Genomic DNA, 23,390 nt, shown 5'->3' with positions numbered 1-23,390 from the left:
AAGACCACTTCTGGGGAGAATTCGCTTGCTTAGCTTCCCGAAAAGTACGCTTTTTTCTTCTGGCTAGTTTTCGCAATGAATTAGAAAACCAAGGCTTGCTGGCATCCCCTCGAATGCGCACCAGGGGAACGAACCTGTCGATGAGAGACAGTATTTTGTGTTTGAATAAGGACCAATTTTGTTCAACTGTTCTATAATTAGCGAGGGGACTAAAATGTTGAAGAAAGACATCTAGTTCTGTATTTATCTTGTTAAAATTGGCTTTGTTGTAGTCCCTGATGTACTTGGTTTCGGGTTGGCGATGTTGTAACGTAATGGAGAGGTCGAATAAGAGAATGTTGTGATCGCTTACGCCCTTTATGCTTTGAACAGACTTAATTAATTCGGGATTAGATACGAGAATCAAATCCAAAATGTTAGAACCACGAGTTGGCACAGTGACCATCTGAGTGAAGTTGAACGTGAGAGCAAGGTCGACAAAGTTTTTTGATAGGGTGGATTTAGCAATGAAATTATTCCAGTCTATATCAGGGAAATTGAAGTCGCCGGACAATAAGTAGGTCGCACGTGGAAAGCGGGAATGCAAGTTTAAAATGACTGAGTGAAGTTCATCAACGAAAGAATTATCGCAGTCGGGTGCGCGGTAGCAAGAAATAAGTATTAGCGCGTTAGCCGGCAGTGAAACATGAAGGCAAATGATTTCGTGATGGCAGTTAGTTGCTATGCGCTGACAGACAAGTCTGGGATTCATAAATACCAAAACGTCTCCTCCTCGACGCCCTACACGGTCAAGCGTCATCTAACGGCGAGGGCGGAAACTGTGCGAAAGCCCTCTTATGCTACCTATGGCAACAAGACTGCCAGAACCGAGACCCCCGTTAAGCTATTAGCAGACAAGGTAAAGGAAAATGAGGGGCTCGTTTGACAAACATATTAAGGAAGCCAACAGTCACCGGAACCAAGGGGCATAGGGGAATGTTCTTAGTCTTTTTTTATTTTTTTATTTGTATTGCCAATCAATCGGTTTAAAGAAAATTACTTATAAAGCAGCAGAAAAAACAACCATATATATATATATATATATATATATATATATATATATATATATATATATATATATATATATATATATATATATATATATATATATATATATATATATATATATATATATATATATATATATATATATATGCGCTTTGCCTCAGTGTATTGTAGTCGTTATGGAGAGCGCGAAAGAGACGAAGCAACGACAGAACGAAGCGAGGAACAGACAACGCGCTCAATAGGCGCCAGAAGAGCGCGCCACACGACTCGACAAGCGTTGTAACGAAGATGCGGCTAAAAGAAGTCGTGCCACGTCCCGGAGTGACTCTTCACTGCGGAAGAGACCGGTTTTAGTTCCCGATAGCGTCGTAATGAGACGCTGCGTTGACGACGTGCCGAGGAAACGAAGCTTTCGCAATTCAAGTCGAGTTAACCAGAGCTAACTACAGCCATTTTTTTTCTTCAGTAACAGCGAAGCTTGTAGCTCTCTAAGCATGTGGCAGGTGTATTGTGTGCCTCTACACCTGTTGACATTAATCCAACATCTACTGACTCAAGGAAGATATAGGGGATATTCTTTTCTTGGTCATTGTGAAATAATAATGTAATGATTGAGACAATTGATTAGGAAGTAAATGAACACAGCAAAATGCAGTAAGATGGGCGCGAACTTATTGGCTTCGAACTTGTTCGGTGCTCTACCAACATGAGCTATGGTGCCAGCTGTAGAATCTACTTTCGTAGGTATTTGCTGCGAGTAACCTATTCTTGAGATGTTTACCAGCGCCACCCTTGTCCATAGCGCTGGATGTAGTATGTCAGGTATAACAGTTAATGTCGCATGAAATGTGATCCATCGAAAGGTTGGCATTTGTTCGAACACCTTCTTAAGCTACCTATGGCGCGAAAGCTGCCAGAAAATTCAGGTGGCGCTTAAGCTCTGCCTATAGGGGTATGACAGACAGCGTTAACGGCTCCCGCCTGCGGCTCTTCTTGCGGATACTTGTGAACATACACGAATTTTTTAACTCGTTCAATAACTAATAAATCTCTTAATTTTTGCCACTATTATCTCACACATACTCAGTCACATACAGTAGTAGGCTGCCCTATCATGTGGAATACCACCTGACATAGATACCTATAAAGCCTCGTTTTAACCAAGGGACACTAACATGCCTGTGTTGACTAGGAGTACGATGTTTTACTATGGATGAAAAGGTCCCAGTGGGTTTGATTTCCATCTCACTCTGCCGTCTCGAAGTTTACCTTGATAAGCCCGAGCTGGCAGCTACGGCCATGCCATGTGGCCTCATTAGTACACACAAGCTGCTGCTCAATCCGTGTCACACGCCATGTCACCCTCAAACGACCACCTGCCAAAGCCATGGTCGTCGTCATTTTAGCTGACAACGCTGACAACACCGGAGTTTGGGGAGGATGGATGCTCTATCACTTTCGCATTAGGAAAAGCCATTGTTTTTATAACGGGCCTCGATTCTGGCAGCCTTGCTGCCATGGGTAGTGCAAGAGGGTTATCGCACAGCTTCCACTTTCCCGTCGAATCATGCTCCACGTGACACTCGCTAGAGAACATACTCTGTCTGCCACTATGAACCAGGGCGGTGCTGGTGAACATCTCCAGGGTATGTTACATGCAGCAAATACCTAAGAAAGAAGATTGATCAGCTGTCGCAGTAGCGGAGTTCGTAGGGCAACGAACATGATATTCGGCGTTCACACATTTGCATTCCCCCTTCTTTCTAATCAATTATCTCAATGAATACATTATTATGTTACATTCTTATACATAAAAACATTCTCTTTGTATTCATTGATGTCAGTGGCTGTAAGCTCTCTTCATAAGGGCAGGATACTGCTGTCTGAGAATGTCGCGATTTTTCACTGCCAGTTTAGATGAAGCATAAATTCATAATTTATGACGAAAGAGGTTCGAATAGAGTCAAATCTCGTTTTAACTATATCTGATTTTGGCCTAAAAATAGTTACACCCGATAATAGTCCTAAAAATACAGAAGCAAATTCCTGCAAACAAGTCTGCAAATAAGCCCATGCAAAGGTTGCTTAAGGTGGAGAGGGGAAAGGTGTAATAACGAACAATTGTTGAATTCAAAGTTTGGTATAAGCATTCGAAAACTCGCTCTTTGTTCGGTGTTAGAGAGTAGACATGAACACTTAAACGGGGACGCTGTCTCTGCACAGATGTGTTTAAAAAAGAATGCAATCTTTGCTAGGTAGCACTGAGCAGTATTTGAGAGGACAAAAGTCTCCACGAAATCAATTAAATGTAGAGCATTCTCCACAGTAGGCCACAGGTACATTATAAAGGTAGGCCTTCAATTTACTGGCTGTTTCGGCGGCCACTGCGCGTTTTAGAGTTCTCTTCGCTTTCCAGTTCGATTTCATCGTCTCTATTTGCACCATCTACAAGAATCGGCTCGTCAGCGATTTCTTGGTCGGTAAGATCGGGTGCCATTACCAAGTTGTCATGAGCAAAGACAAAGTCCTCAAACGTAACCTTCAGAAGCGACAGTTCAGATGATGACAATGAGATAATTCTTCATGCCTCTTTTAGAACGGATGTCAACGGATGTGTTCAATCTTCCGCCTTGTGTTCACAACTGTCTAACGAGTGCTAGATGCAACACCAAAGTAGGCGGTAATGCCCCGTTTTTTTTTTCTCGCTGTGGACTACCAAAAAATCTTGACTCAAATGAAACTACTTCGTGCTTCTGGTTTGCCAATTCGCGCAACGGAGTTTATGGAGTCATGGAGTGCAGTACACTTGCGCGCAGGTCGGCACATGTGGCGGCAGAGGCGTGCGGCACGATGAGGCGATGGTTGGATCGCGTGCCGGTCATGCGTCTGTCAGCTTGATGGTAGATTGTACTGCCCCTATATGGTGCGGCATGTGAATGAACGATCAGTGCATACACACTACTACTGTGAACTATTCATATGATCAGAATATTGCGTTTATTCGACTTTTTTACGGCTCGTTGTGCATATGGAACCATGCGAAGAGAAACAGCTGCTGCTAATATTATAACCATTTGAGTGTGAAGTTTTGAAATCTTCATTTCATTAAACCGGTGGAACCTCTACACAAATTGAGCATGGACCAACCAAACTTTCCTCTTACTTTGTTATGACCGATGATTCGTTATATCCATGTTCGTTATAACAAGGATCAAAAAGTGAAAGTGTGAATCAAATAGCAAAGGCTGTCTGAAATTTAGTCAGAATTTTGAATATTCGCATACCTCTTATAATTATTGCTTCCGTCTTGCTTGCTTGCTTGCCAAAAATGACAGTGGCAAGAAAGTTAAATGCTCATTATAAGAATGAATTAGGCAATATATCGTTTAATTGATTTTTCAGTTCAACAAGATATGGACACCCCACTCTCGCCACAACGTGAGTGGGCCACATAAATTTTGCATAGAGCTTTCGATTTTCAGTCGATGCTCAAGATTGTCTTCTATGCTGTGAATGGCTGTGTGACTTGTCCTGCCGTTTTCTATGACATCACCCTGAGTCGTGCCCTTGCAGTTCCATAGAAGTTTCCATAAACTATGGATACGGGGTTGATTTGTACGACTCTGAAGTTTAAAAATAATCGTATTTAAAAATAACTGATTGGCACAACCGCTCCTAGGACAATGAGTGTGAGTCTTCAACACGTAACGCTACCATCGAGGCCAGTGACCACGTTAATTGGTGTTCAGGCTCTACAGTATTTCTAATGCGGCAGCATTCTTGATTTATTGTGCAAGGAAACTCGGCGGTAGCGTTGGCCGTGGGTTGAAGGTCCTAATGGAACTGAGAATTAAATTCAGCAACAACTCAGGAATGTTCAGGTGCAACAAATTTCTCACAGAGGCTCCTGTAAACACAGGAGAGTTACTGAGATGAAAGAAACTTGGGGTTAATATTGATGGTAGCGGGAATTGAACACTGGACTGTCAGAACTGTGAGACAGACTCGCTACGCACAGACCACGAAACTTTCTTTTTTTCTGTATTGCCTGTTTTGACAGTTTACACCAAGTCACAAACAGAGTATGTCCTGGAGTCTATTATCGAAATCAGGAATGGAAATGCACTTCGCTCATATAAGAAACTTCGAACATTTCCAGAATACATAGCTACTTCACCAACGTGAGAAGCTTGTTGGGTACAAGCTGGATAAAACTTGACATAACGAACGCGTGATGCAAATGGGACTCAATAATGCAGTCGTGTTATAATCTTCTTCCCTCAAATCTCTCGACAACTTGCACTCTGTAGTGCAGCCACTAGTGCGTTCATCTCGGGGATACTTACCATTTTCAAATGACACCGAATATTTAAAGAAATTAATTCTGTTCTGTGCAATCAGTCTTTGGTGTAAACCAAATTCTGATACCTTTAGCCATACCAAAGCACTGAGAGGGATATGTGCCGTCTTTCTGTAAACATTGATTAATATTTCAGGCTTCAACAGTCGGAAAGTGCAGCTCCTGATGGTGATCGGAGCTGACATCAAAGAGGTCAGAGAGAATCACGCAGCTTCTCTGCAGCATTGTTTCGGAGAACTGGCCCCCTTGAGTTGCATTGGAGCTGTTGAGATGCTAGAAGAAAGCATTGCAGACCGCGACAGAAGAGCTCTTCTAATAAATCAGGCTCTTGAGTGGTTCTTGTATAATTTTCTTCTCATTGAAAATATTTATATTCTGTTGTGTTAGCGTGGAAATTCTGCAATAAGCGTTGTCTCTCTGAGCCTTATTTTCTCCGGATAATCAAAACGATGCGTTTACTTGTTGCTCGAGTTCACGCGGTGAAAAGTCTATCTCACAGTCACCTTGAGTGCAGCTTTCAGTAAAAGCTAACGTGACTATGGTTTCTTTTGTGCTACAGCATGGGTGGATCATTCTAGAAGGCTGCAGTGGAATAGGCGTAGCTTTTCGCGTGAAGCTTCGAAACTGGTTGCCATTGCACGGCGCTAGCGTTGACATCAAAGTCTCTGCTGTTAAAGAACTTGGCACAAAAGGATGCAGCGCCTCCTCCCTTCCTGCTTAGCACGAATAAAATTTCCTGATTTTTGGTCGTCACGGATGTAGAGTGTCTCGGTTACTGCTCAGAAGCGCTGTGTATTGCATGGTCCATCGAGAAGGTCACTGACTTTGATTGACGATCGATGAAGGCGCCATTTACCGTTAAGAAATCTATGCCAAAGATGATGTCGCGGCAACACCGGGCAAGTGCGAAGATGACTGCCAGGTGTGCTTTTTCCTTGACCATTACCCTGAAAGCGGATGTCCCCGTCGGCGTGATTAAGAGTGACCTGCGGCAATACGAAGTTGCGGGCCCGTGCAAGGCATAGTAACCTTTTTTAGGGGTTGCGGCGGACGGCCCACTAAGGACAAAGTAGTCGGCAGCAATGTGCACGAGCGCTGTTACGTAGGCTTCGTCGATGGAAACGTTCAGATCGGCGGTTGCAGCTGCCGGAGGGCAGGAACGTCGCGGAGTCCGGTGACGGATGCGTGCGGCACTGATTCGTTGAGAGGCGTCGGAGAACTTGGGCGTTGAGGCGATGTATCATGAGCGTGAGTGACAGGGCGTTGTGGAATCGTGCGGCTAGCGGGGTGCAGCGGTAGGGGATCTAACATTTCGCCGACAAGCAACCTCCCACCCCCCTCCCGCTACCTCCCGCTACGTACTTCCTGGCATAGCGGAGCTAAGCCACTGCCAGCTTTTTTTTTTCTCGGGCATGTTGGGGTCAGCCCGACGGAATAATGTCGTCATGTCATCGAAGTAAACGAGGACAATCTCGTTTGGGAGTGGAACTCGAGTCAGCAGGAGAAGCTCGGCTCGTTCCTTGCGGAGAACGGTGATGAATTCTGGAAGGAACTGGATTTTGAAAGAACTCCACGCGGTTAATGTTGTCTCGTAGCTTTGAACCAGGTGCGGGCTACTATGTCCAGCATAATGAAAACAAAAGTTGCAGCTTGGAACAGTCAGCCAACCTGTTGTATTGGATGACGCGCTTAAACTTTCCCTGCCATTCCTTCGGGTCTTCGCCTGGGAAGCCTTGGAAGATCGGTAGCTCTCGCGGCTGCTCCAAGTCGAAGGACCGCTAAGTTTTGGCACCTGCATGCTAATGGCAGGTTGAGAGATGGGCGAAGGCCCGAACAGTGGCTGAAGACCTCGGAGCCTTCGGATACCCTTGTGGGTATGCCGAATATCGATGGTAGGAGATTTCGGCGAGCTCGAGGCTTGGCTTGGTGTCCGGGTTCTGAGCATGGGGTGCGTAACTCCGCAACTCTATCAGACGTTAAAGAACCGCGAAGGACCAGAAGACAAGAAAGGACGAATGACCACAGAGGTTTGGTGAGCCGCACGGCCTTACCTTCCTCGCCAGTCCCCTTATCTTGTGCCTCCCACCCAACGCGCTGCTATCAAGCGCAAAGTAAAAGAGATGCTTCGCGACGGTGTTACTCAGACCTCCCGCAGTCTGTGGACGGAGCCTGTCGTTCTTAGATTTTGTGTGGAATTCCGCCACCTCAACAAAATACTTTAAAAGTCGTAACCCCCTCCAACGAATCAACGATACTATCGATCGCCTCTGCTGCCCAAAATATTTATCCTCGATGGATCTGAAATCCGGATATTGCCAAATCGAGGTCGGTGAGGAGGAAAGTGAAAAAACCACGTTTATTACCCCTGATCGGCTCTATCAGTTTAAGGCAATGGCCTGCGGTCTGTATTCTGCACCGCCAACTTTACAACAAATGATGGACACAGTCCTTGACGATCTCAAGTGGCATACAAGCCTCGTCTAACTTGACGACGTTGTGGTCTTCGGCCCAATGTTCGAAGTATACACTGTGCCAATATCAAAGTGTTCATAAAGAAACGACAGTGACATATCGCACAGTATGCGCCGTCAAATTAAATGTTTTCTTCAATGTCTTTTGCTCCATGTCCCAGAATAGTATTGCATGTTTGCAATGAATAAAACGATATTTAATGGTTTTAGGAGCATCTCAAAGGCGACAATTTACTGTTGACACAAAAATATTCGTTTTCTCTAGCCACGTTTTGACGTCTAATGTGTTAATTTGTAGCTTACAGAAAAATGTTTTAGTTTACGGCAAGAAGAACATTATGCCTAGACTCTTCAGTACCTCATATCCCAGTAAACCAAAATACACAAAGCAGTACAAAGGCCGAGAAAAGAGCATACAATTTTGATCCTTATGCACCCGTTTCCTTGAGAAGGAGAAAAGGAACGTAGGGCAAAGCAAACAAGAAAAGAACAGGCAAGTACACAGCATGCATGGATCCCCGCAAATACGGAAGATCAAAAGCATTACAAGATACACTCAGGCTCGGTACCACATGAAATAGATTGCCTTGCAAGAATGCATGTACTATTTTTGTGTAGTGTGAGGGAAAAATATGAAACGTGAAACTCTCTGCCGTGAATGCACTTAGAGTAACCCAAGGCCACCAGCGCTCACAGACCGGTAAAGGTTATCACGCCTCATTGATTGAAAACGTCATTCCCGGAAAAAAGAAGCGAAAATTGTCTAAAAACGTTGCATGTAAAGCATTTCGCAGTGAATAATTTGCAGTACATAAAAAAAACTTACTTGCGAGAAGCATGTTACATGTGGTCGTCCTGCCAAAAATCGAAAGAGCATGCGGCACAAAAGTCTAAGCATAGTGATGAAAAGTTGGCACGAGGTCTGTTTAAAAATGTCTACTGTGCTTATAGGCCCTCAAAAGGATGCCAATGCATTTTGATGGCGTACGTGTCGATTGCATACTAGCATATTCAGCCTAGCCTACTGGGCTACGGACGCAGTCCAACACGATTGGTGTTGTTGTTTGCCTTATAAAGTGCAACATATTCTCGCGCTGTGTTCTGAAAGACGTCGTCTTCATCATCTGCCACTTGCTCTAACTGGCGGTACTGCCATCTCATTGTCGTCTTCTGTGCAGCACAAATCCCTTCTGTCGCAGGGACACGAATCTATAAAATATATAATCAAGTTTCTAGAGCGGCAGCTCCACAGAGGGTAGAACTAAAGTTTCAGCTATAGTCTGAAGTTCACATTGAGGTGACTTTCGGACTTCGAAACTCACAGCAACAGCCTAAAGTCAGATGCAGAAGCATGCTTCGACTATTACCTAAGCGAAGGTGTTCTAAAATTGGCCTGAAGACTGCAAAATAGACGAACCCCTCAACCAAAATTCGCCCACCTCCACCAAATATCACCGTTATCAATTTCGGCGAAAAAAAATACACAGGACAATTTGATACTAGCACATAGAACTATAAACTCCAAATTTTTCGTTGGTCGTTTCCAAATTTGGCTTACACTCAAACACAAAATTTCGCCTTCTCAGATTTGGGCCTATTCATTATCCAGGCTAATTAGAACATGAACAACACAATGTTTACCTAAAAAGCTGGCATTGGTCATTTCCAAATTTGGCCTCGCCCACACCCAAAATTTAACCTTCATCAGTTAGGAGTAAGATCAATATCCTGGCTAATTTGTCTTTGGGGATGTCAATGGCGACCTTCAAAATATGCCTTAGCCACTCTAAAAATTTAGATCATCCTGGAAAAGTTTAAAATAAAAATTGGTTTTTGAAGAACGAAATAACGCAGTAACTATCTCCCATATATCTGCGGACACTCGTACCGCTCCTTAGGGGAAGGGATAAAGGAGGAAGTGAAAAACAATAGGAAGAAAGAGGTGCCGTAGGGGAGGGCTCCGCAATAATTTCGACTACCTTGGGATCATTATTATGCAGTGACATCGCACAGCACACGGGCGGCTTCTGTATTTGGCTTCCATGGAAACGCGGCCACCGTGGTAGGGCTCCAACGCAGGGAATGTGGTTCAATACACGAGTGCCTTAACTACTGAGCCACCGCAGCGGGCATTTTAGGTTCATAAATTTCGACTAAAATTGGCATCCAGGCTAATTTGACATCGAGCAACTCAATGGTAACCTCGATTATCTGAAGACGTTCATGATAGTACCGCGGCGGTGTTGCGCGCATATCTTTTGGTTCGTATAGACGCTCTCCTGTTTTTTTTATTGCTCCGAAACTGTTGCGCGCCATAGTTGAGTCAAGGTCCAAGAGTATCGCGAGTATTTTTTTTCTTAGAGGAATTTGTTGAGAAATTTGGAAAATCCTGCCATTTACTTTCAGCTAATGTGCGGCCATATTTGGCGTTTTGACAGCAACGAAAATTGATCTATTCCTTAGCTCACAAAATTGGGTGTCAGGTGGGAGCTACGTTCGCGTTTTAGAGAAACCATGCTGCGCTAGCCCACGCCTTCCAACTACATTAGAGATACATAGTGCATGTTTTTGTTAACGGAGAAGCAAATTCCTGAATGGTTGTCAACCTTTCTCAGTGTTGGATGAGGGTGACTTTACCGCAGTCGTCTGCGATAAAAGAAATTAAGCTTTAAAAATGGGCTGTTTAATTTTGTTGCCTTGCATCGTTACCATGGCAACCTGCGGCCCGGTTCCATCGGTGTTCCCCGCTTCGCCGCGCTGGTCTCCACCACTGGCGCACGCGTGACAGCTAGTGCGCCCTTTCCGTTTGTCAAAAACGCTTCCTTTTCTCAAAACACATGCTTTCGTGTGGTTGAAGTGTCCACCGATATGTCGAGATCTGAGAGCTACTGCCCACTTTGCTTTCATGAAAAAGGTTTCCTTTCCTCAAAGCACACCCGCCGTGGTGGCTCAGTGGTTACTGCGCTTGGTTACTGATCCTAAATCCCCGGGTTCGAACCCGACCGCAGCGGCCGCGTTTCAGTGGAGGCGAAACGCAAAGGCGCTCGTGTGCTGTGCTTTGTCAGTGCACGTTACAAATGCCCAGGCGGTCGAAATTATTCCGTAGCGCCCCAATATGGCACCTCTTTCGTCTCTTAGTCCCTCCTTTATCCCTTCCCTTAGGGCGCGGTTCAGGCGTCGCCAGATGTGAGACAGATACTGCGCCATTTCCATTCCCCATCAACCAATTAAATTTCGTTCTTTTTTTTCAAAACACATGCGGTCGCAGTTTGAGGTATCCACCGAGATGTCGAGATCTGAGAGCCACTATGCCCTTTTCTTTCGTCAAAAACGTTTCCTCAAAGAAGAATTGTGTTTAATATTGGATGAATGAATGAGCTGTTTGTTTAGAAAGGGAAGCTAAAGGCTGTTTGTTGCGGAACATGGTTGTTAAAAAAGCGAAAAGTAGGGTTCTATTGATACATGAAGGGTTGGCATGGGTGGTCTAGCCACGCTTTTACACTGCTTTGTTGAGGCTGTTTAGCATATTTGCCAATTTTTTCCCAGATGCAGTTCGCTCCGGCTCTGCTCAATGCACGAAATTCCTCGCCATCGGCAGAAGAACCAAACTTGGAGAAGAGGTCGTCGCGTCTCTTGTAACCAAAAAAACCAAACAAGGTGGTACACGTCAGCACGATACATACAGCCACAGTACGGGCACTTCATAACGTCAATATTGCCCCTTGATGTCAGCGAGCGCCGGTAAGCCATTTACGGATGATGCTTGGCGTGTAGGCGGCATCGGTGATGATATTATTAATGAAGATCTGCTCATGCCGTGTGAGAGAAGCTGAGGTAATAAGGTAACCCGGTTGTGTAACGGCCGTAAGTCGGGCACGGCTCGTCTGTATGGCACGCTCTAGTGTGCGCGTTAGGAAAGCCAAGTTGTTGGACATAGCAGCAGGGTCGTCGGTAACGGCGGGGTATTCCAGCAGAGGAAGGAACGAGACACTCTCCCGAGCCGCGTTGTGAGCGCACTGGTTCCCGTCGTCATCGCCCGTGTCTCAAGGGATCCACGTGAGGCGGATGGGCACGTTGCGTGTTGAGAGGGTTCTGATTATAGAAGTAATCTGCTGTGCAATTGGGTGGGTCGAGAATGGTTTGTGGAGCTCGCGTACAGCTTCATGTTAGTCAGAGTATTGGGATTATACGCGACTTGCCAGTTTGCAGCAATTGATTGCCGGCCAGAACGTTTTCCGCATGCAGTAGAGCGCCGTATATAGCGAGCAGCTCCCCTTCCTTTAAGCACCTACCGGGTGCAAGAATAGTACGGCAGCCGTTGAAGTTGAGATTCTCACGGCTGCGCCAAGCCATTGATATGGCGACGTTTTTCAGGGATGCATCTACGTATATGTCCTCCTCATCTTGTTCTCTATCAGCGGCCGTGTGTGGAGCCAAGTGGAGCCGGGCCGCATTATGTGCTCTGGGTGGAGCCGTACGCCTGTAGGGGCCGAGGTGTGAACGAAGCCAGGGCGGTGCCGGCCGGCCTTCTTAATAAACCGGTGAAGAGAGTTGGCGGTTCCAGCGTTCCAAAGCGCGTCCCTGTTTCGTGCAAGTTCTGCGTGTTTCGGGCCGAGTTACAGCTTCCACAATAATTTTGTGTATAGGAGGAAGGGTCACCGCTTCCTGTAGAGCCGTGGTGAGCATATTTTGTGGTAGACCTGTTGTGGTGCTTAACGTGGCCCTTTTCAGACCAGCTAGGTCTCCGGGAATTTTCGTTGTCAGTTCTTACGAGGGGGCGCCGTAGAGAATCTTGCCAACTGCTACCGTTTGAGCCAGCGTCTGACAAGCCTCCTGCTCTTCACCACCGTACTTGCTTGTCATACGAATGATGAGATGTATGCTACTCTTCTATGCGCTCCTGAGGCGTTTGATCCAAGTGCAAGGACTGTTACAGCTGCTGACGGGCACACCGAGAAGCTTGGCTAATCCGTTATGAGATGTGAGCACATCAGAAGATGAAACTTTTGGGACGGGTTAGTACGAGTCCTGCCATCAACGCTGAGTTATTCAGTCTTTTCAGGGGCCAGTTCAAGGGCAAGCTCTGTTAGTGAGATCTCAGGGCTATTCACCGCTGCCTGCGGCTCGGCTTGCATGCGATCGACGGACTCAAAATCACTGGCCTCGACCCACATTGTCACGCCGTTCACGCAGATCGCGAATCTTGCTGCACTCTCTTATTCTAGACGTCTTGATGCTTTCGCCATCGCCAAGTTAAACAATAAAGGGTCGAGGATTGAGCCCTGAGGAACACCCCTGTCGTGGTAGTATGTGCGAGGGGTTCATTCTTGGGTACCACAGTTGAGACGTACGGGTATTCTCTGGAGAAAGTTCCTTATCAGGTTCACGTTGACGGGGCTAAGCCTGGGGAATCTCCGCAAGGATGATGTTTTGATTGACGTTGTCAAACGCTTTTCTCATGTCGACCGCGAAGACGTAATCAGGCACGAATTGTCGGGAAGTTCGATTAATGTCATGCCGAAGCAGCCATAAGCAATCTTGTGTACTCGAATTGGGGTGAAAGGCCGTTTGCGCAGTGTGGTACCAAGTTGTGGCGTATTCCAGGTACTATTTAATCCTGTTGTTGAGTAGTCGCTCAATAAATTTGCAGACGGTGGAAGTGACAGCAATTGGTCTCAGGTTTGAATTGATCGAAGGATCTTTTTCAGGCTTTGGTATGGGGTTAACCAGTTTTAGCTTGAGCTGCTCCGGCACATCCCCTGTCTCCCATGAGCTATTTACTCTTTCTAGGAGCTCTGCTTTACCGGCATCACTAAGATTTCCAAGAATCTGCTAGGTGACGCCGACGTGCCCTGGGGCCGAGTGGCTCTTTCCTTGAGCGAGCGCCTCCGACAGTTCTCCTATTGTAAAAGGGTATTAGCTTGGGCTAGTCGGTACAATTCGCAGGAAAAGGTATAGCGCAAGAAGACGGGACTAAATGAGCGCACATACACAGGCGCTGTGTCGGTCCGCTCCTTTAGTCCCGTCTCTTTGCGCTGTACCTTTTGTCCTATTATGAACGTCTTGGCAAGTTCGGGATCTAGCGTAGACACAGTAACGAAAAAAAGCTTATTAGTAGGTTGGTCTCCAGAGTGCGGAAAGAAGTACCGAATAAGTTGCTCCTCTTCAGATGACATCGTTTGTTGTAAGGGGAGCTCGACGAAATTGGAAGTCCGCTTTTTCCCTTTTCCAGCCATGCTTCTGTAAAGGGCCCATGGTTTACGGAGTCCTTCTTTCCCCATCTCAGCGCTGACGTGGTGCCAGTTTTCTCCGCCCAGTCGAAGTGTGTACTCGCGTATGGTACTTTAGTGGCGACGAAGTTTTAGAAGATCCTTGTGGCGCTTGCCGCGTGTGCGGTAGCGGTTCGTAAAGGCAGAGAGAGAGAGAAAGAGAATGAACTTTAATCAGAGCCTGCAGTCGGTAAAGCTACCCTAACATGGTGCCGAGTCACCGCGACGCTGCCTGAACGTTGTCACATCAGCGCCTTTAAAACTGCATCCGGGTACTATCCGCGAGTAGCGAGAGGCTTGCGCCCTCCCCAGCTGAGTTCAGCGGTCGCTGTCTATCGAGGGCCGCCACGACCTGCTGGACGGCCTGAAGTTGGGGTCGTAGTCTCTACTCCGCGCTGCAGCTTCAAACTGCGGCGCGATCGTTCTCATCGCACTGGCCTCACACCGATAAACTTCACAGTTCCACAGGATGTGGGCCACAGTGGCCCGCTCTTTCGCTCATAATAAGCACACGTCACTCCTATACACCTCTGGGCATATATGCTTAGCAAGACAAAACAAACAAGACAAGCAAGCAAGCAAGACAGCGGCAAGTTTCCACAGGCTGACTATGTGGTTGTCGAGATGAGTGGCGGTGTTGCTACATTCTATTTCTTTAGTCGCTATCGCTTTAGCTGTGGTAACCACATGGACAAATTGTTGGAACTTATGACATTTAAAATGTTGCGACAATTCACGAAAGTGCTGCCGGTCAAGTGAGGGTAGCGCCTTCTTGGCTCGAAGCCGTTTGTTGTTGACACGGATGGCAACGGGAAAGTGAACACTGTTCCATGTAGTATCTAAAATTCCCCAGTGTTTTACCGCGGCAGGGGTACCAAGAGTAAGGTGCGGAGTAGTATCGGTTTGTCTAGCGTGGAGGCCGACACGCTTGGGCACATGTGGCTCGTTGCAAAGGCGTAGGTTAGAAAACTCTATGGCTTCTTCGAGACGACACCCCCGGCAGTCGGTCGTGGAGTAACCCCAAAGAGCGTTTGTCGCATTCGTCACAGTCGACAATAATTTGACTGTGGTGATCGGTTGCAAGCAGTTGCTGAGAGAGAGAGAAAGACATACGAACGGAAAGGCAGGGAGGTTAACCAGCTGACGCCCGGTATGTTAGCCTACTCTTGGGAAGGAGAACGGACGGAGAGATACAAAGGGGAGAGAGCAAACGAAAGTCGCTTTTCCACATGTCCGTCGGTCGCTACTTGCTGGGTATAAAGGGCACACACTGCTATATCACAATCTTGCACTCAGTCCTCAGTCTTTTAAGGACTTGAAAAGTGCCTTCAAAGCTGTCCACTGCGATGAAGGCTTACTCCAAGGACCCAGAATCTTGGCTTCAGTAAGGGGCCGAGGATCTAAACGGTGGAGTGTTGAAGCCAGGAGGGCACGCTCACGCTGAAACCGCTGTTACAAAAGAAGGTGTTCCATTGTCCCGCCGCACCCACAGATTTCACACGCAGGAGAGTCTGCCATTCCGATTAAGTGGGAGTAGAAATTTGTAAACGCCCCTCCCAGCCACAGGCGACACAACAGAGTAGCATCGCAGCGGGAGAGGCAGGACGGAGCACTGAGTTGAAGTAAGGGGCGTAGGCCTTGCAGATGACATGCGGAGTTTCGAGGAGAAGACCAAGGCGCTAAAAGCTCATTTCGGCCAAACATTCGCAGATGTTTTGCTGTGTCGGTTCTTGTCAATGGTATCTGGACAATGTTGGCGCTGCCATGAGTCGATCGAGCTGCAGCGTCAGCTGCATCGTTTCCGACAATGCCACTAGAAGAAGAATCAGCTAGTTTTTGAAGCCATTCATATTTGGCCACCCTGAGCTGTGTGGTAAGAGGCCTGCACTAAACGTACACCAAAATTTTGCGTTTACGGCCCGGAGACCTCATCTTTACAATAACGACCTCTCTATATTCATTACTGGCTCCAGAAAGGCGGATCTTCGTCGTCTCGCAATATGTGCGTATGAGGACTGCAGCCCGACTAGTTTCTACTATAGCTTAACTCGTGTCATTTGCATTATGTTCTATAGCAGGATCTGTGAACAGCCTGTACTTTGGAAGGGTACATGTTCGCGTTTCTTGAAGCAGGATGGTTAACGATTTGCACATTTAAATCCGAGATTTGAGGATAGGGCCGTTTTGGCGAAAGCTCCGGAAATACCACTGAGAACGGTATTGTCCCCGAGCCCCATTATGAAGAGGGTTCTTGAGCTTGGGCCGGTCATTGAGATCGGGCCTTCTTTTTGCGTGGAGTTTCACACTGCTCCTTATTGAGGAGAATTTCAACGTGTAACGCGAAGAACTTCATGGTTTGCTCGAGGGTGGCAAACTGCGTCTTGAAGTCTTGTTGGAGGACCTTGATTTCTCGTTGAATCTCAAGTGAGGCCTTGTATTTGATTTGCGCTGCTGTTTGTGAGAGATGAGTTGCAGTATCCAAGAGTGCTTTGCTTGCCGCGTTTTATTGGTGGACATTTCTACGCACGCTTCTAGATCGGCTCGGTCTTGTGACAGAGCTGCATAACGATGAGAGCGATCGATCACTTTTCATCGTTGACTAGGATTTTAGAGACCGAATTTCTGCTGGCAGCTGCGCTATCTCCTGCCGAAGAGCGTTGACGAGGTTACTCTCTTGTACAACAATAACTTGACTAATGCGAGCCAATTTTGAGTGTTCCCCAGCTGCTACGTCAGCCCAACAAACGCCTGCTTTTTGCGATGCCGCTCAGAACGCTGGCGTCTCTCGAGCAGTTGCCGGCGTCTCAGAAGGAGTTGCTGGCAATCTGCTGGGGCAAGTGCGGCTCTCCGCAATGTGCCCCGATGTTTTGCACAAGACGCAAAATGGCTCTCCATCGCACTCCTCCTTGGGTATCTAACTGCGGCCGCAGTGTTTGCGCACACTGTCCTCGGGGCAGTACTTTGCCATATGACCAATGTTATGGCAGTTATAGCAAAGCATACGTTTCGGCTGATATTCCTCTACCCTTGTAATCTCCATGTAGTACTTTACTAGTTTTGGCAGTGCCGCTGGATTAAATGCTTTTAAAGCGAAAGCTTTACTACTCCAGCCAGCGAGCCATTTCGGCTCGTCGCGCACTTTAGCCGTATGTCATATGCGTGGCCCACGAACGACCTTGAGCCGTCGTTGCCTAGAAACGCCGCTGCCGCGCTTCAACAAATGACGCCGCTGTCCACGCCGCTGCCGTCGCCACTCGCTCCACCAGATGTGCTCCGCTGGGGTAGAGGGAGAGGAGGTGTCGCCTCGCGGGGTGTATATATATCTGCGCTTCGCCTCAGTGGATTTTATAGTCGTTATGGAGAGCGCCAAAGAGATGCAACAACGACAGAACAAAGCGAGGAAGAAACAACGCGCTCAATAGACACCAGAAGAACGTTCCACACGACTCGAGAAGCGTCGTAATGAATATACGGCTAGAAGAAGTCGTGCCACGTCCCGGAGTGACTCTTCAACTGGGGAAGAGACCGGTTCGAGTTTCCTACAGCGTCGGAATGAGACGCATCGTAGACTACATGCCGGGGAAAAGAAGCTTTTTGCAATTAAACTAAGGTTAACCAGAGCTAAACCACAGCCGATTTTTAAGGCTTTTTTTTGCAGGTAGGACTTCATAATGCCGCGTGCCATACCTTCAGAATTAAACCCTTCTCAAATGCACATTTTGTCTGCGTTGGAGCGCCAACATTTACAAAAACAAAAAATTGACAGTTGCTTTGCTCAGTTAGGCTTGGTTATGTGTAGCGAGAGTTATGTACGCACGGTTAGCCCTTCGAACTTTATTCCAACGCTGGCGGGCCTCTTCAAGTCAAGCAACGATTTCGGGGTTGTCCGAAGCAGCTTCTCGTAGCCGACGATGACGCCACGCGCAGTACACGCGGTCACCTTCAGCTTCTTCACCCTCCCCCGGGCTCCACTCAATTCCCGGTTCTGCCCCGGCAGTCAAGCCAATCCCGTTAATCTCTTAGGCGGATATTAGAAACCATCTATGCCTCGGCAGGTGGGTGCTTCCGGGACCCGTCAAGAGTTTCGGCAGAGCCGAGGAGTGCCACCTTAGACGGCTCCTAACCGGTTCTTTTTTAAATTCCGCCACTATAAAACACGTGGACCCTACACTCACGAGCAGGTGCAAATTCTGCGGGCAGTATGCTGACCTACACCGCATGGTGTGGGCCTGCCAGTGCTATACACATATAGCCGCAATAAGTCATCCAACTACGTTTCATACATAAGGTGCAACGCTCTCAAAACTAGCGCTCATGTTAGCGCTGCCTGCATCCGTGACCAAAAAGTAGTGTGCTCCTTGTGGTAAGCAAAACGTTGTAAATCTTTTGCTCGCAGGCTTACTGCATGATACATTTCTCATCAGCTTGATTAAATGCATTCTTATTGCTGACTTCATGCTCTCACTTTCTTGTGCCTAAGACCACTCAACCACAGAACAGTCGCAGTTACACGCCTCCTTTTATTTTATCGTGCGGCATACTTGCGTAACTTTCGCAGCGTTGCACTTGATGTATGAAACGAAGAGTAGGGAGAGCTGAGAGACGGCCCTGTCCAACTCGGGCCTGGAAGCCCAGCAGGTCCTGGTGCAGAGAGCCGGGGCCGAAGCGGCGGCCAATGGTGTCCGTTAATGTTCGGTGGGCTGACATAGCAGCTGGGAACCACTCACAATTGGCTCCTAATAGTCAAGTTAATGTCGCACAAGAGAATAAACTCGTCAAAGCTGTTTGGCCGGAGATGACGCAGCTGCGCCATATATCTCAATGTATTGGACCACTTCTGTAATATTTATTGCAGGTGCCGAGCCAGCAATATTTTTTCCTTCCTTTTCATTATTATTTTAATAAAGCCGCTTACTACTACTACTACTATTTAACTAGCTGCTGCGTCGTAGTAGTAATAGTAGTAGTAGTATTAGCAGTAGTAGTAGTAGTAGTGGTTTATTAAAATAATAATAAAAAGGACTGATAATATTTTTGTTAGCCTCGGCATCTGCCATCGATAGTGCAGCACCTAAGCTGGGGCAGCGGACATAAAGAACAGCAGGCCGCAAGGAGAACTGAAATGGAAAAGGTGAGGGGACAGGAAGAGAGGATAGGGGGGAGGTAATGTACACAAAATATTTACACAATAAGGAATGAGTATAGGTAGCGCGTGTGATTAGTTCATGATGAAGCAATAAAAACACACACGCACAGCACCATGTTGACTACAACTGGAGTGGGGCGTCCAGTTGTTAATCGTCCAAGGTAGAACTCGCGGAGCATTCGGTCACTGCGTGCAACTACCTGGCGGGGAACAAATGGGATGTCAAGCCCGCCTTTCCGAAGAATGCACAGAGGCTCACCGAGGTTCCCTCACGGGTGCGCGCACTGCCCTGCGGCCATAATAGCGTCGTGATGGAGTCTGGTAGTGTATGCCCTGCGCCCTGTATAGGCCGCAAGCATATCGCGACGAGCATCGGCTAACGCGGTACAGTGAAGGAGCAGATGTTCTAGTGTTTCCACTGCACCGCATCCGTCACACACATCACTCGTCGGGATCCCGTGACGCTCCCGTCGTTCCCCCGGGCCCCACGCAGCCAATGCGCGCACGGAGGATCATTGCGCGTTGCGACCGCGTGAGTTCGCGTCAGGCGGCGATGCTGTCGATGCGCACATATCCTGCGATGCGTGGGATGGGGGGCTGCTTTCGGGGATGGTCCTGGGCCGTTCTGCCAGTGTTGCATGTATGCCTGGCTATAGAGCTCGACGTATAAAAGCCCTGAGCGTATGCGCATTCCTAGTAAGGTGCTCCATGGGTGGAGGAAGAGGAGGAAACATTTATTGTTGCCGTGTATTAAGCTGTGAATTGGAGGTTGGGATTTTTTTTTACGCGCCAATACGCGCGCGCGCAGAGCGCACAGTGGCGACCATCAAAATGCCTCACTATGTGACGCATGTTTCAGGGAACACTCTATGCTCCACCCGCGCTGGAGCAGCGAAGTGGCGATGAGCGGGGATCACCGCAGTGCGGGAGGGGCAGAGGTTGGCACGTGGCATACTTGAGGCGCGGAGTGACGCGATTTATTGACATCGCGTTTTGCTTCCCCCGATGCCTGCGGTTTTTCGATTGCCACGAGGATTAACTCGAATTTGGTCAGTCACAGCGGCGAGGGTGAACCCGTTTCCGAAATTCTAATAGCCGATATACCTATTTCTGACAACTGGCTAAATTTATCTACTTGCATTCGGACGCCTATGGGCAGTAGGTAAAAAGTTTACATTTAGAATTTAGTTAATTCTAGTTGCTCGTTAACACGAATCGCCTGTTTCCCGGCGTCTGCCAACATTAGTATTACTACCTGCAAATCACAAAAAGCCTATCCACATCTTAAAAAAATCTATTTTTACAAATAAGTAGTGCGTTTGCTGAAGCACCTGGTACAGTTGTCAATGTTCTACCAGCGCGTCGAACACAATCTTTCTGGAAAGGAAGTTTGGCTATTTTGTAGTATGTTAACGAGAATATAGTTATAATTCACCTCTCCCCAAAGTATGAACTTTAAGAGCTGGCACTAACACACTGGGAATATTTATTAGAGAATGGGACAAAAACCACGCTAAGTTGCAAGTCGTCATCGTTCTTTATTGACAAAGACGAAAACTAATACCGCCTAATTATTTAAACTGTCCTATCATATCGCTCAGAAACTACGAAAAGTCCACATAATGGGAGCAGAGTACCCTTTAATGAAATTAACACCTTAAAAATCTCCCGTTTCACCCCACCCGACGAGGGAGAATGAGACAGTGCACGGGCCAAAATATGACGCATTTCTAAAATCACTACATTACTGATCTTTGCAGTGCTTTTACACGAAAATTTTAAACAATTAGTTTTTGCTGGCAATGGTAATAGAAAGACTGAATTTTGCAACCAATACAGTTAAGGAGAAAAAGTTGGTAATGTTGCTGGTTCATCTCTTATAACCGCGGAAAAACAAGCGTATAGACATAATACAACATACGCGCTGAATGCTAAAGAAGAAAAGGCACCATTTCACCAGAAACGTGCTTAAGAAGAGAAAACTGGACGAGTCGGTGTAAAATCATGTTTTTTCAATGCGGAGAAACAGCAAGAAGAGAAAAGTATTTATTTAGATTCGGTCTAGATAATTACCTTGATGTGTTTACTCTAACGTATTAGTTTTACTGCATTTTACTCTAAGGCGACACCTCCCACGCATCAGAGAATTTTTATAGAGACACAAGACGGGCGGAGACGGGTAAGAGGTGGGTGGCGTTTCTCTAGGATGTGACCGAGAGAGTTGACTGTAGCGGTAGGTAAAAGGCTGTTTGAAATGGGCGGGATGACATGAACGGCTGGACAGCACTTGTCTCCCGCCTTCAGTTATATATCATAGATCATGAGATCCGGTGTGTCCTCCTGCGATGCGTAGTGGTGTGCAATAGAGATATGGCAATGGTATTGGGTGTTGGCCCAAAGTTTGCTATATATATTTGGTTAGCGTACTGTTGTTATGAGATGCTGGGCAGTGGATGGGTTCAAAGCAGTCTGCGGAACCTGCTGAAGAGGTGAAGTTTTTTGTTGATGGCAGCAGCCAAGAAATTCTAGGCACGCACATTTTTTCAGCCACAACTTCTGCTTGAAGAAAATTTCTTTGCATATCGTAATATTGAACCTTCATCGTCATCATCATAGCGAGGCTGACTATGCCAACTGCGAGGCAAGGGCCTGTCCCGTGTCTCTTCAAATAACGCGGTTTTTTGCCAGCTTTGACCGCTATGTCCCTGGAGTCTTCTTAATCTCATCCGCCCACCAAACATTCTGCCGCGTCCTGCTACGCTTGCCTTCTCTTAGAATCCGCTCCGTTACCCTTAAATACCAGCAATCAGCTTGTCTTCGCATTAGGCTACATGCCCTGCCCATGACAATTTCTTCTTCTCGATTTCGACTGCACATTGTAAAGACTTGCAGGCTTTTGAATTAGAGGTGGGTCCAGGAAAAAAAAATAACATTCACAAGTGAGGACAAGGCGGGACGACCGTCATGCCGTTACGTCCTCACTGTTGAATTTCTCTTTTTTGCGGAAAATATGTCATCGTCATGAACCAGCTTGCCCAATAACATATCCTGTTGCAGTTTCCTTGAATTTATTTTCATAAACGTACCCTATTGCTATACAATGGCAGTTTTCACTAAAAAGTGTCAGTGCACGACAACCTCAAAAGCAATATTTTTTATACGAATCATTAGTTTATCCCCATCAATATATTTCAAACTGTACCGTGTGTCATTCGACAGTTGCCCCTGAATTATTGAAGAAAACGCGTGCCATTATTTTTCTATCGCGGAGTGGGAGCACAGGGCAAGGCATAATATCAACTTTACTCCGCATCCGGATGTTAGGCCATCATCATCACTATGTTCGTAACAGTAACTAACAATACTCCACAGATGCTCCCTAAAAAAATGGCCAGGCTTAGCTTGGTTAAGCCAAGAATGCGTTGCATATCTCGATGGAGTTCCGTGCTGCTCCGTTGACTCGAGAGGCTATTGACTCGATCGCCATTGAAACTGCCCGTGTAGCAGCGCTCGATCGCCTTTGAGTCGATAGACTATCGGTTCGAAGGCCCTCGAAATGCCCGTGTGACAGGGGTATAAGACTGTCCCGGCGAAGGAGCGCAGCCTTTTTATACATATGCCGTGACGTCAATCATAGCGCAGCGCCCCTAGCGGGAGGAGCGGGAGTCAGGTGGTGGCTGCGGCCGCGCGCGACCGCGCCAGTTGGGGCCCAGCTTTTCCTCCGTGACGTCAGGCGCCGGCGCAGCGCCCCTAGCGGGAGGAGGGGGAATCAGGTGGTGGCTGCGGCCGCGCGCGACCGCGCGAGTTGGGGCCCAGCTTTTCCTCCGTGACGTCACGCGCCGGCGCAGCGCCCCTAGCGGGAGGAGCGGGAGTCAGGTGGTGGCTGCGGCCGCGCGAGTTGGGGCCCAGCTTTTCCTCCGGCTGTCGTGACGTCAGGTCACGTGGTTGCGCTAAACGTCAATGGTGGCTGCCCGGCCGCGCCCAAGGGCTGAACTGAGCGATTGCAATATGCAACGCATAAAAAGTGACCTCCAAGAAAGCTTAAAAATGAAAGCTTCTAATGAGCGCAAAAAAGGTGTATTCATTAGGGCAATTCT

This window comes from Amblyomma americanum, chromosome 9 (genome assembly GCF_052857255.1).
Source record: "Amblyomma americanum isolate KBUSLIRL-KWMA chromosome 9, ASM5285725v1, whole genome shotgun sequence".
NCBI classification, from domain to species: domain Eukaryota; kingdom Metazoa; phylum Arthropoda; class Arachnida; order Ixodida; family Ixodidae; genus Amblyomma; species Amblyomma americanum.
Note: the sequence above shows the minus strand (reverse complement) of the source record.